Source organism: Mastacembelus armatus, chromosome 7, assembly GCF_900324485.2.
Source record: "Mastacembelus armatus chromosome 7, fMasArm1.2, whole genome shotgun sequence".
In the NCBI taxonomy this organism is placed as follows: domain Eukaryota; kingdom Metazoa; phylum Chordata; class Actinopteri; order Synbranchiformes; family Mastacembelidae; genus Mastacembelus; species Mastacembelus armatus.
In genome coordinates this window covers 22,105,937-22,117,767 of record NC_046639.1, presented here as the reverse complement: position 1 = coordinate 22,117,767, position 11,831 = coordinate 22,105,937, and the positions used below count along the sequence as shown (strand labels likewise).

At 39.3% G+C, this 11,831-nt stretch overlaps 1 protein-coding gene across 1 annotated transcript in view; it reads left to right on the top strand.

Annotated features, from left to right (window-relative positions):
* The first annotated feature begins 2,764 nt into the window (after positions 1 to 2,764).
* The window catches only part of hdac7a (histone deacetylase 7a), a 61,465-nt gene continuing 52,398 nt past the window's right edge, over positions 2,765 to 11,831 (top strand). The window contains exon 1 of the mRNA XM_026331966.1: positions 2,765 to 2,918. The gene's annotated coding sequence lies outside the window, so the exon portion shown is untranslated. The remainder of the gene's footprint in view (positions 2,919 to 11,831) is intronic.

Below are 11,831 nucleotides of genomic sequence, written 5' to 3'. Positions count from 1 at the left end.
GAAGCTTTTCTAAAGTCTCCCTCTGGTTATGGCCTTCATCCAACAACTGTCAGCAATATGATGGAGGTTCCTCTCAGTAAATCCTCTGACCATTGATAATTCACATAAAGGTAGTGATGTGAGTTTTCCAACCAGTCAATGACTATAGAAGCTGCTTTGCCATTAAACTGTCAATGCACCAGAAATCCTGCAGCTAAACACTACATATATTAATTTTTCCACTTATTCATCAAATAACATCCTCGTCTTCTAAATCTTTTTCCTAATCTAATTCCTCCTTACTTCACCTCACATACTAATTTAATTATTATTTTTTTCAACAGGAACACATCTTTTTAAATTCATTTTTGTATAGAAATCCTAAAGTACCATCCAGTGTACATTCTGGCCCATATCAGTTAGCTAAAACATGGTAAGTCATATGGTAAGCAGGTGATTTTAGAAATGTTTATTTATAACAACATTTCAAAAAACCTGACATCTTTTTTGTATATTAAAGGGTACTATGGGTTTTAAATAAAAAAAAATAATACTAATGTCACAGTTATGTCAACATCTGATAACATTTGTTACAGACCAGTAATAGTCCCTAATGAGAACCTGCTGACAAGGAGCAGTATGGGAAATGTAGGATCCAGAAAAATATAGTTCATTCTTTGCTGCTTTGATTTTGATAATTTGATCCCTGAATGTGATGAAAGTGCAGCACTGAATTGTTGTAATGCTCCTTTAAAACACATAAAATAAGCTAACTGACCCATCAACATCTATATATGGTGAGTGAGTATATACTGTATAGAATTTTACAGAATATGTGCCATTAAAAAACATACAATAGGGTAATAATTATCCATTTTTAGTATAATAATAGGAATATTGAAGTGAGCATTTCCTGTTATTCAAAGATCTGTGCCTACAATTGTGGTCTAAGTTCTGTGAACAAGAATTTAGTTAGAAACAAAAAGGGGATGTCTGTGGTTGGCAGCTGCTGTTTTGTTGGCATCAGCGAATAGTATGATGCAGAGTGCCAATATCGGGTGTGATACTGCTCTTGCTTACTTTTCTCTGGTAAGCAGCTTTATGTCCACATCAGCACAGACCACAGATTTCATCAGCCAGTAGGTCATCTGGGTGTGGCTGGGTCTCAGCAGGCTCCTGTCACTGTGACTTATATGAAATGTGCGCATGCAGTTTTATAATGCATGAAAGCACTCGTGCAATGATAAACACACACAAAGCAATAACATCCTCCAATTTACTGTACATTCTTTGTCCCTATTCAGAATCCAAGCCACAGGACTCCTCCAGCAGCAGGCTTAGTTCCATCTGAGTGCTCCACTGTAACTGACCTTCACTCTACAACAAAACCAATCAAAGCCCGAGGCGACAAAGAGGTGAGTGTCCAACTGCACCACCAGAAGCAGGACCGGGAAGCAGGACCGGGAAGTTTACGAATTTTAACCATGGTCAGTTTTATTTTGCCTTGCAGATACTGATTAGGCCATTTTAGCTGCAGTGACACTGTGACTGCGACACGGTGCAAACTGTAACAGCAGTGAGGGCAACTGCCATCACACCTGCAAACTATCCAGCACTTGGTCAGTTAGTTGCATGTGGTGATGTGATGAGAAAAGTTTTCTGTTCGACTGTACACCTACTCGTTGCTTGAATCACTTTGAGTCAAAATGGAAAGCTAACCTGACATTTCTGTAAATGAAGTGCAAAATACTCATTTAGTTCAACTGCAAATGGACCAACCAAACATTGAAATGTGTCCTGTCCTTTTGTGAAATAATGACAATGAGCTGCTAATTTGTTAATTTCGCTCTCAGCATGTTTTTTCCAGAATACTCACCAGTAATTTTTTGCTTTATAGCCCTTATGGCAAAGACATGCTTTAATATCTTGTATCCAGCCCAGCAGTCAAAATGATGTCTGTTGAATACTGACAGTAGTATATCCACTACACTAGCAACTCTCTATATTAGGGTTTGCCTGTTCCTTCCAGATTTAATGCATAGAATATCTGATGATCATGTCAGACAGTGCAAGTGATGTTTGTTTCAGGCATTTTTAACAAAGACGGAAATGTGAAGCAGCAGAAGTCTAGAGAACGAAGTCTTTGGATAGACCTCTGGTGGCCACAGCTTCCACATAATACAGTTTCAAAGTAAAAGGACTGTGGATATGTTAGATATGAGTGAGTCATTCTTTCAATATAACTAAAAACTGGTCACCTTGTAAATTCAGATGCAGAGCTCTGGGACCTCAGCACAGCCATGGGAGTGATAGAAGAGGGAGACCAGGCCTCAGCAGACAACAGGGAAGAGAAGACAGAAACATGACTGTTTTTTCACTATAATGTGTATTTAAAGTTTCTCCATTCACTGAACTGTTTAGTTGTTTTTGTCATATACACTATCCTCTTTAATTCTCTCAGCAGAGGACAGTACATTCTTTGACGTCCTTTTTCACGTATCAGAACAAGGTCTGCCGCCTACGACCTAGTCGGGAGATTGAGTTTTTAAAAGCCTTGTCACATCAGATACTGTTTCGGTTACAACTTCTTCTGGGCAGATTTAAGGGTTTTCATTTTTGAGGATAAACATCTATGTCCTTCTGTTTAATGGTTTCTGTCGGACTGGTAAATCTGATGCGGTGTCAGTTCTACATTCAGTATGTTATTGTTCTAACTGCATCATGTCCATCATTTCAGAGATGACAAGACAGACTGGAGCAGATGTAATTTTGGGCTCCACTGTTCTGTATGGGTCTGAAACTAGCCAGATCTCACAGCAAGTCCTGCTGCAGAGGACTATAACTCTGTGCATATGCAGCTACAGAGTCAAGGTCCCCCATCAAAGAGGAAATGACTTCATGAGACTCAAAGGACTTCACAGTGCCTGGGGGAAAGGCTGGTATGCACACACACTACACATACAAACACCTGCAAACCAAAGCAAGCATAAATGTGCACAGCATGCTGCCACACAAAAATGCACAATTCTAAGTGTAAAGACAAAAACATACACACACACTGCAGAACCTACATATAGGTGTTTTGAATAAACACACTCCAGTCTTTCACCTCCCAGGTTGGGTGCTGAGTGTTATTTATTTGAGCTAGGCCGTGTGAGAGTTAAAAATGGAATGTTTCAGCTACATAAAACTCTTCCTGTTTTGATGACTCCCTCACTGAGCCATGGTCTCAGCTAAATAGTCCCAGAGCACCATACTTTCTGACACAGGCAGTCTGACACAGGAAAAACGCGTGTGTTTGTGTCTCAATAAATTGTGTAGATTGACTAGTGGTTATTCTCTTCATGTATTTGTTATTGCACATTTTTTCCACCAGTCTGTTTGCCTGGATGGTCTTGTTTGCGTTGCACGGCTGCTTGTCTGCATGAACCTTGTGTGTGTTTTGTCACTGGAATAACAAACATATAACATGAAGAACAAACTGTGCTTCATTTGAAGTGTACCTCAGGTTCATTTTTATTGTGTTGGGCTTTTTTTCCACTACAGACTCTCCTAAAATAATGCCTTGAATTTGCCCACCTCAGGACCCACATTTGGGCCATAGGTCAGACTCCCACTGGGCACCCAAGTGGGTTTTCTTGAGTCAGTTAAAATGAAAGTAAAGAGGTGATCTCATGGAGATGAACTGTTACAGCTGTTTGACCCTGGTGAGCTGTGCCACTGGTATTTCAGACACACTGAAACACACACGCACACACGCACACACGCACACACACACACACACACGCACGCACACACGCACACACACACACACACACACACACACACACATACACACCATGTCCTGAAGCAGCAACACAACAGACATGTCATACAGATAGGAAGTAGTTTGTATCCTACTGTTGTTGTTATTGTTGCTGAGCTTGTAGCACCAACCTACAGTGACACTGGTATATAGAAGAGCAGTGACTGGCACATGAACACATGTCCTGGTCTCATCATATTTGTGGTCATAGGGACACAAATGTGCATGTGTATTGTTGTGCTCATCGTAGATCAGCAGTGTGCATTATTATTTAGTGAATCAGTGTTCCATTTCCACAAAGCTGAGCTCAAAAGATTTTAACACAAGATCGTTTCAGAAGCTGTTCAGTTGCTACATGCTTTGAAATGATCCTCATTAGCTAATTACGCCAACATGGGAGGTCCTTAATGTGTAATGCTTAATAAATGAAAGTTGAATAGTGTGACCTCTATCTGCTCATGAAGATCATGTGAAATGACAGAAAGCTTCAGAACAGCTGTTTAATGGATAATGTGTATTGTGTTTTTTAATTCTAAGAAGCAACATTACAGATACAGAGAAGTGCAAGCAAAACGTTCTGTGGTGCAGTTAGTCCAGAAGACATCATTCTTCTCATCATCAGTTTCATAGACCATGCAAACCTTTGTATACATAAGTTTGTAGTCAACCTGTTATCTCCATTTGTTCCATAGTTCTAATTAAAAACAAATAATTATCTAATTGGACAAATCTTAGATCCAGATCTGTAATATTGTGCTTTTGATTAAACTAAATTCCATTCTGCTCTTTGTCCAAATCATAGTTTTTTCATTCTTGTTTTCGTGGCAAACCAAAGAAAGCAAAAACTCCTGCGGAGATAAGTGAGCTGCTGCAGGTGAGAACTGACTGCATTTCTACATTCTAACATCGTTGACTTCTGACAGAGTGACATTACAGGTGTTTCCAATACCAAAGTATATGATAAGACATACCTTCCACCCACTGCCTTTAAACCACAAGCCTACCACAGAGACAAACCAACATATACACACCAACTAAAGAGCTGTGGGACGTATAGACTGCTTTTTTATGTCTGCACACAACACCATGCAAAGTTTTTTTTCTCTTTCCATCACTTGACATCGTTGACACAACTCACACTCGTCCACACACTTACGCACACACACACAACGTGGTTTACAACATTTTCACTCACAACCTCTACCCACCCGCCTACATGCACAACTGCACTTACAAACACACACACTTCTCTTTCCCTTGCCCTCCCTTGTTTCTAATCCCTGCAGCTGTTCCTCTTACTCACACTGTTGCCTCTTCCAGACAAAACCTCATCTGTGTGTGTATGTGTGTGTTCGAAATAGGAAACGCTAGAATCTGAATGGTGGAGGTGGGAAGGAGTGAGCGAGGGTGAGATGTGAATGAGAGGATGGGCGATGGAGAATTATAGGAAAAATTCCTGTCCAGTTTCCCCTGTGACATAGCTTCCGTCTTCCCTTTCTCCCAGACCCATTGTGTTCCCTCTTCACCTCCTTCCTCCATCCATCCATCTCCACATCCTCAGCAAGTACAGGTTCTACATTTAGATAGCACAAATCTATCAGCCACATCTGGGTTAATCATGAATGTCAAGTAGAGAGTTGACAATGTGCAAATATTAGCTAAATATAAAAGAGGGATGTTACATCTTTGAAAAGACAGCTGTGGTTTGGATAGAGTTCATATCATGTGATAAGCAGACTGCTAACAGGCTGGTAAGGGGGAATTGTTTCCAAATTAGGGTTACAGTGACACAGGAAAAAGATCTGATCTATTTGTTTTTTTTTATTAAGAAACAGAAAAGAAAGTAACCATATTTTTAAAATTCTGGCCAAGTCATGCGTTTTCAAAACTGATCACAATTGCTGTGGCCCAGGAGCTAAAGACCTCCAGTATGTTTTTCTAAAGGGGCACTCAATTGCTTTTACAAATTGGTGTCAAGTCCAGAACAATACTACCCATTCTGTGAAGTCTGTCCATTGATCAGTAAGAAAGACCATTCTGACTGGCTGTTCAGCTTAGCTTTGGCACAGATGAAGATGATACTGGGCAACATAATGACATCTGTTTTCAATGCTACGGGTTCTTTATTGTCAGCTTGGTGAATTAGGCCGTGGCTTTACCATACAGCAGGGGTCTCTAACTCCAGTCCTCGAGGTCCACTGTCCTGCTTGTTTTCCAACTATCCTTGCCCTTGCAGCTTCTGATTGGTTGAACACACCTGATCCAGGTAATCAGCAGTGAGTAGGGCAGGGACAGATGGGAAGCTAGCAGGACAGTGGCCCTTGAGTACTAGAGTTTGAGACCCCTGTCATGCAGGGACAGTATGATGAAAAGCTGCCATTTAAAAGCATTATGTGAATGGTAGGTAGGCACTTAAGGTCTGTCATTCATTTGACATTTGACACTGCACTTTTAGTGCAACATGGGCTCTAGTGAAGCAAAAGGCTATGGTGCAAACTTAAAAGTCTGACAAGTTGATCATGGACCTACTTTTGCTGAATGCTGTGTTCATCATGCTAACTGATATGATGGCCAATCAAATACATTTAATTGCACATTCCTGCTCGATGACTGTAAACTGAACACTCCATTTCCGCTTCATTTCCACTGTTTATCTCATTTATTGTTTCAGAGTTAAAAAAGTACTTCACAATATTAGAAACCATAGTCTAGTGTTCAGGAGTCTGTAGGCATTGTGCCATTTTAATATAAATTGTGTATATAATATCCAGATGTCTATATTTATGCATGCAAAGTGCAGTGCACATTAAAAATATACACATATCATTTTGTGTACATTAAAAACACACACAGATGACACACATTCATTTCATTAGGGGATTTTAGGCAGTTTGTCACTTCAGTTTATAAATACGTTGTGATCATTCAGCTGTTAAATGGTGTAAACAGACATACTATTTATGCATGCACTATAAAATTAGCTTCCTCTTTTTTGTTTTTTTTAATAATGAATATGTTCAAATGACCTATTCTCATTCTTTGTTTTCCTACTAAGTTACTTGTTTTTTTTTCCTGTTCATTCAGTAATTTCTGACACTGCTTTATGGCTCTGCAGCTCTTATAAACAGTGTTAATGTGTTGGACAAAATGAGCTGTCTACACTGCCTGCACGCAACTTGTATAATAGCTGGCAGCATCATATACACACTGGTGTTTGGATGAAACCAGGATTTATTTACATTCAAGTTAGGCTGTAACAACAAGCTGTTAAACACTGAAGTATGACTGTTTTGCAGGCTGTGCTCCTCTGATCTGCTGTAGTTAGGGCCTGATTCATATCTGCTTTTATCAGATTGTCATACTGTTATACAGCTCATACGCAAGTGGTAATGTGTCTTTGCTAGTGTGACATATGCCCTGTGTTACCTGGCATATTTGAATCTAGTTGAATCTATCAGCAGACAGCTCTTATTCATGTCAACCAGAAATAATATGTTTTATTATAAGTGTGGAAAGGAGTTTATCAAAGCTTTGTTTTGTACAGCAACAGGACCTGTGGGTAATATGAACACATGCTTTATAGTTTACACTGTCAGCCCAACATTTTTATCGTTGGTGCAGCAGCTACTGATTATCTCATATGTGTTATAGGTTCAAAACACTGTTTGTGTGTGTGTGTGCATGCATGCTGTGTGTGTGTGTGCGTGTGTGTGCGTGTGTGTGTGCGTGTGTGTGTGCGTGTGTGTGTGTGTGTGTGTGTGTGCGTATCTGTGTGGATACATGCTGTGTGTGTTTGTGTGTGCATATGGTTCACAAGCAGCAAAGAAAAAGCAATGAACCATGTTGGAAGGCTGCTACCTGAGAGGCCAAGAATCACTTAACCTCTGCATTGCACGTACGCATACACACACACACACACACACATATATGCTTATAACCAGGGTCCTTACCACATGCATTCACTGTAAAATCCCCCAACATATGGATGCTATATATTCAAACAGATCTATAAATTCTTGCATTTCACATTTTTCAGCTTCGCATGTTTTTCAGCTGTATTTCTCTGACTCCTTTGGGTTTGACACAGTTTTTATAAGAATTTAAAACTGTAGTTTCTTACAAAAAGACGATAGGTGTGTTAAATGGACCATGATATTGAGGGGCCATACACCAGGGGTTTCAACAGTCAGGGGTTTTAACAGTCAGGGGTTTCAACAGCCAGGGGTTTCAACAGCCCTGTTATATTTTTGGTAGTAAGTGAAATTACTGCTATCACCATGTTAAAGATAAAGATAAAAAGTAGGCTTGTGAAATGTTATTTTTATCAGTGATTATGTTCTTCACATTGCATTTCAGTGTCAAGAACACATTTCAATAATGAACTGTAGAGATGTTATACCAAAGACACAGCTGCAAAGTTCTTTGTAAGGTTGCATAAGAAAAAAATTATTGCTGTTATTGTTGATATAAAACAAGAGATTAGAAATTCTAAACAATTCACCAAACCAAAAAATTTCAGACAGGACTCTATTTATTCAAAACATTTTTAAGGCCCTGTTTCTTAAATGATGTGGTCTTTCAGCAAGTGCTAATAAAACAAGATTACAAAACAATGTGTGTTGCTGCACATTGCATAGGAAGTGAATGAGTGAGTGCTGGGAGGCTGGGGAGTATTGCATGTCATTTAACCCTAACATTCTTTAAGTAGGTCAAGTAGAGAGTAGTGATTCCCAGCCTTTTCCATAAACCTACTGATGTAATGCTGACCTACAAACAACAGCAGCTGCTAGGATCAGGGGTCTGGACCCCATCTTACCCCCTTTTTCCTCCTCCTGCTCCTCCTCTTCTTTCCTTCAATTTCCTTTTCTACAGCTTAAAGTCACTCACATCATTACATCGTTCTTTGTCAGTTTAGCTGTCAGCATCATATTACCTTAATCCTAACTTGAGCCAAACCCTTTCATTTGCCTACTCTTAACTCTAACCTTAACAATAGCTGCTTACTTGTCTAAGCTTCAGGTTTACTTCCATAGTTTCCCTGCAAACAAACACACATTTGTGCATGTTTTTACTTGTGCAGTGTGTTGACTGTGTTGGAAGTTATTAGTGCTAAATGTTTTCAGAAAATCTTGATTTCCAGGTTTTATATAACTGGGACACAATTTTGACATCTGGGATACATTGCGGTGGCTTGTTGTGGACGTACCCATTGCTTCATTTGACTGACAGCCTGAGTCACAGGTGTTCCAGGCAACAGATGCAGAACCAGGCGTGTCGTGCAAAAGGTGTATAACTTCATAACCTGTAGAGCTGCATTCACAGATTTTCTTCCCAACTTTGAGGTTGCAAAACAAGCTAAAGTGCAATAAAACACTTCAAATCAAATATTCAGAGGCAAATATCTGAGTCAAGTTAGTAGTAAGTAGTTAGTCAGTAGTAGTAGTCAGCTAGTTGCTAACTTTGCCTGTCTTTTTTGTTTCAGGAATAGTGTAGAGTGGATTTATTAATTCCTCTTTAGTGAAAACATCTGTGAGCTGCAGCTGGAAATGGGGTTAATGAAAGAGGTGAGATTGAACCAAAATAGTTACGTAAGACAAAAACCAATGAGTCAAAATACTTTAAAATTCTCTGCAGTGCTGAGAAAACTGCACATGACAGATGTAAAGCAACATTAGCATTCACTTGGAGTTGGACTCTCTGGCCATTCAATGGATTTGAGTGAATATTTGTTCTTTCTGTTGCTCTGTTTTGGTCTCCACCAACTCCTGAAAAAAATATCTGGTTAGTTCAATAGTCAATGCTCTGCTCTGTTCACCAATGGTCCAGGTAGTGTGCAGGGGAGTTATTGAGTATAAAAGTGCTGCCGGATGCTACTGCTGGAAGTTAAGTTAATAAAAATCAAGTTTACAGGCCAGAAAACCAAATCAGTGAGAGAAAAAAAGACTGTGCCCAGTTATTAATGTTACAGTTCAAGATGAACCTTAGTAACTACAAACATAACTTACATGCAGGAGGAAAACATTTATATCTCTCTTATGTGAAGGGGAATTAAAGAGAATGACAACATGTCTTACATAATTGGCATACATAATTAACTTGTACAACTGGTGTAAGTAGTAACTATCCATTCAGCTTCTGCCCTAGTTGGTTTGATTACTGATTCATTTTTATATAAACCTGATTTTCTTAGCTCAGGTTACAAACAAAATCAGATAAAAGTCGACAAAATGCTGAACTAAAGGCATTCAGTTTTCTCCAGCAATTGCAACTTGTACCCTGTACATTTAACAGTAGCTATTATGAGACTATCAAAAGGTGGATACTAATCTGAAAGGCTGTAGATCTACTGTATGAAGATCATTATGGTGTGTGGGGAACTCTGTGACTGACAAGCCTGTAGGTGAATTATTCTGAACGTTCAAATTTTCGTCTTGTGTTTCTTCTCCTGACAGCAGGACTGATTAGTGAGGCTTAGCAGACAAGACTGGTAACCAAAACAGAGGAGGGGAGGTGGAAACACACAACACAACAGATCCACTCTCTAATCATTGTGTACAAGCATTTCACCCACATCTGGAAACGTCATTCCGTGGGTGTGTGTGTGAGTGAGAGACGTCAAGTGTGAACAGGAGTTTAGTCAGAGAGAAAAAGGTATGTGATGGTGTGTGAGTGGTTGGGGCAAGGTTTATGTGTCTGTGGTTTGTTGAGGTTGCACAGAAGTCAAAAGGGTTGTCGTTTGATCCCCATGTGACACTGCCAGAGGTAGATGAGGGCACCTAACCATGAACTGGAAAGTAACATTTTGTGTCTGTGTACATGTGTGTGTGCTGTGGTTTTACTTATGTAGCTGCCCACTCTTCCAGAGGGACTTGTATTCAATCATGTTAATGACAAACACATTCTCTGCTGTGTAACACACGCATTGTCTCTCTCCACTTTTAAACACACACTCACACTTACACATGTTCACACACTCCTTATGTTTGCCATGCATTTGACAGTGATGCACAGCATTGTTTTATTCGGCCAAAATGAGACTCAGATGTGTTGAACGGGTCTGATAAACAACCTGCAGCGAGCCAGCCGCTTCATCAGCCTGCATTACACCAAATCAGTGGAAAAGCCTGCAGAGCTGACCTGTTGCTTCAAATTAAAGCAAGGATTTTTATTCAAATATTTCATCCCAGAGATCCAAAGGAGATTTTAGTGTCTTACTGTGGGAACCAGGATTACATATTGCTAGCTTTTGTTTCTACAGGTCATTCCAGAAGCAGGCCTGGAACTTATTTTAGGCCCCTAGCCCTAGTGTAAGAAACCTGGGAAGGGAAAAGAAGAGGCCAAAGAGCATTTGAATCTTTCACAACAAAGTTGGACCAACAACTGATATTCATCATATAAATCTGATGTAGCTCTGCACTCTGCATCTCCACCCTGATTTAAATGATTTTGACTAATCACATATCATTTTCTTCAGAGGCTGTAAAAGAAACCTCCACAGAGAGACTTCCAAACCTCCAAATGAGGTTTAGCTTTAATTGGTGTTTTTACAACTGGACCATAAAACCATAAATTGAGTGTTGTAATTTAAAAAAATACTGTTGATTGATTTTCATTAGTGGCTTGTGTGGTTATTCTATACTCTGCAGATAACTTGTCACCGAAGAGGATGAATAAATAAGGTATCATAAGTGTGTTCAGCTAAACACAAAGTAAGATGTCATGCTTTTCAGCACCAAACAGAAGCAGCGTTTTATTTACTCATATTTAAATGTACTCATTTACTCATATTTATAGACCATGTAACAGCTGAATAACACTAATGATCAAACTAGTGACCAATACTGAGCAATATCAGTACTGACTTTCATCTGAACATTAAAAATAAAAATCATTTTGTTTTAGGTTTGTGGATTCAGCCACTGACTGGACATACATAACCAATTAAAAATGAAAAAAAAAAAGTCAGTAATTTATAACATGCTTTGTTTACTAGTGTGTTATATATTTTTGGTCACCACCCACATTTTGACAAAAGAGAGTAGATTTT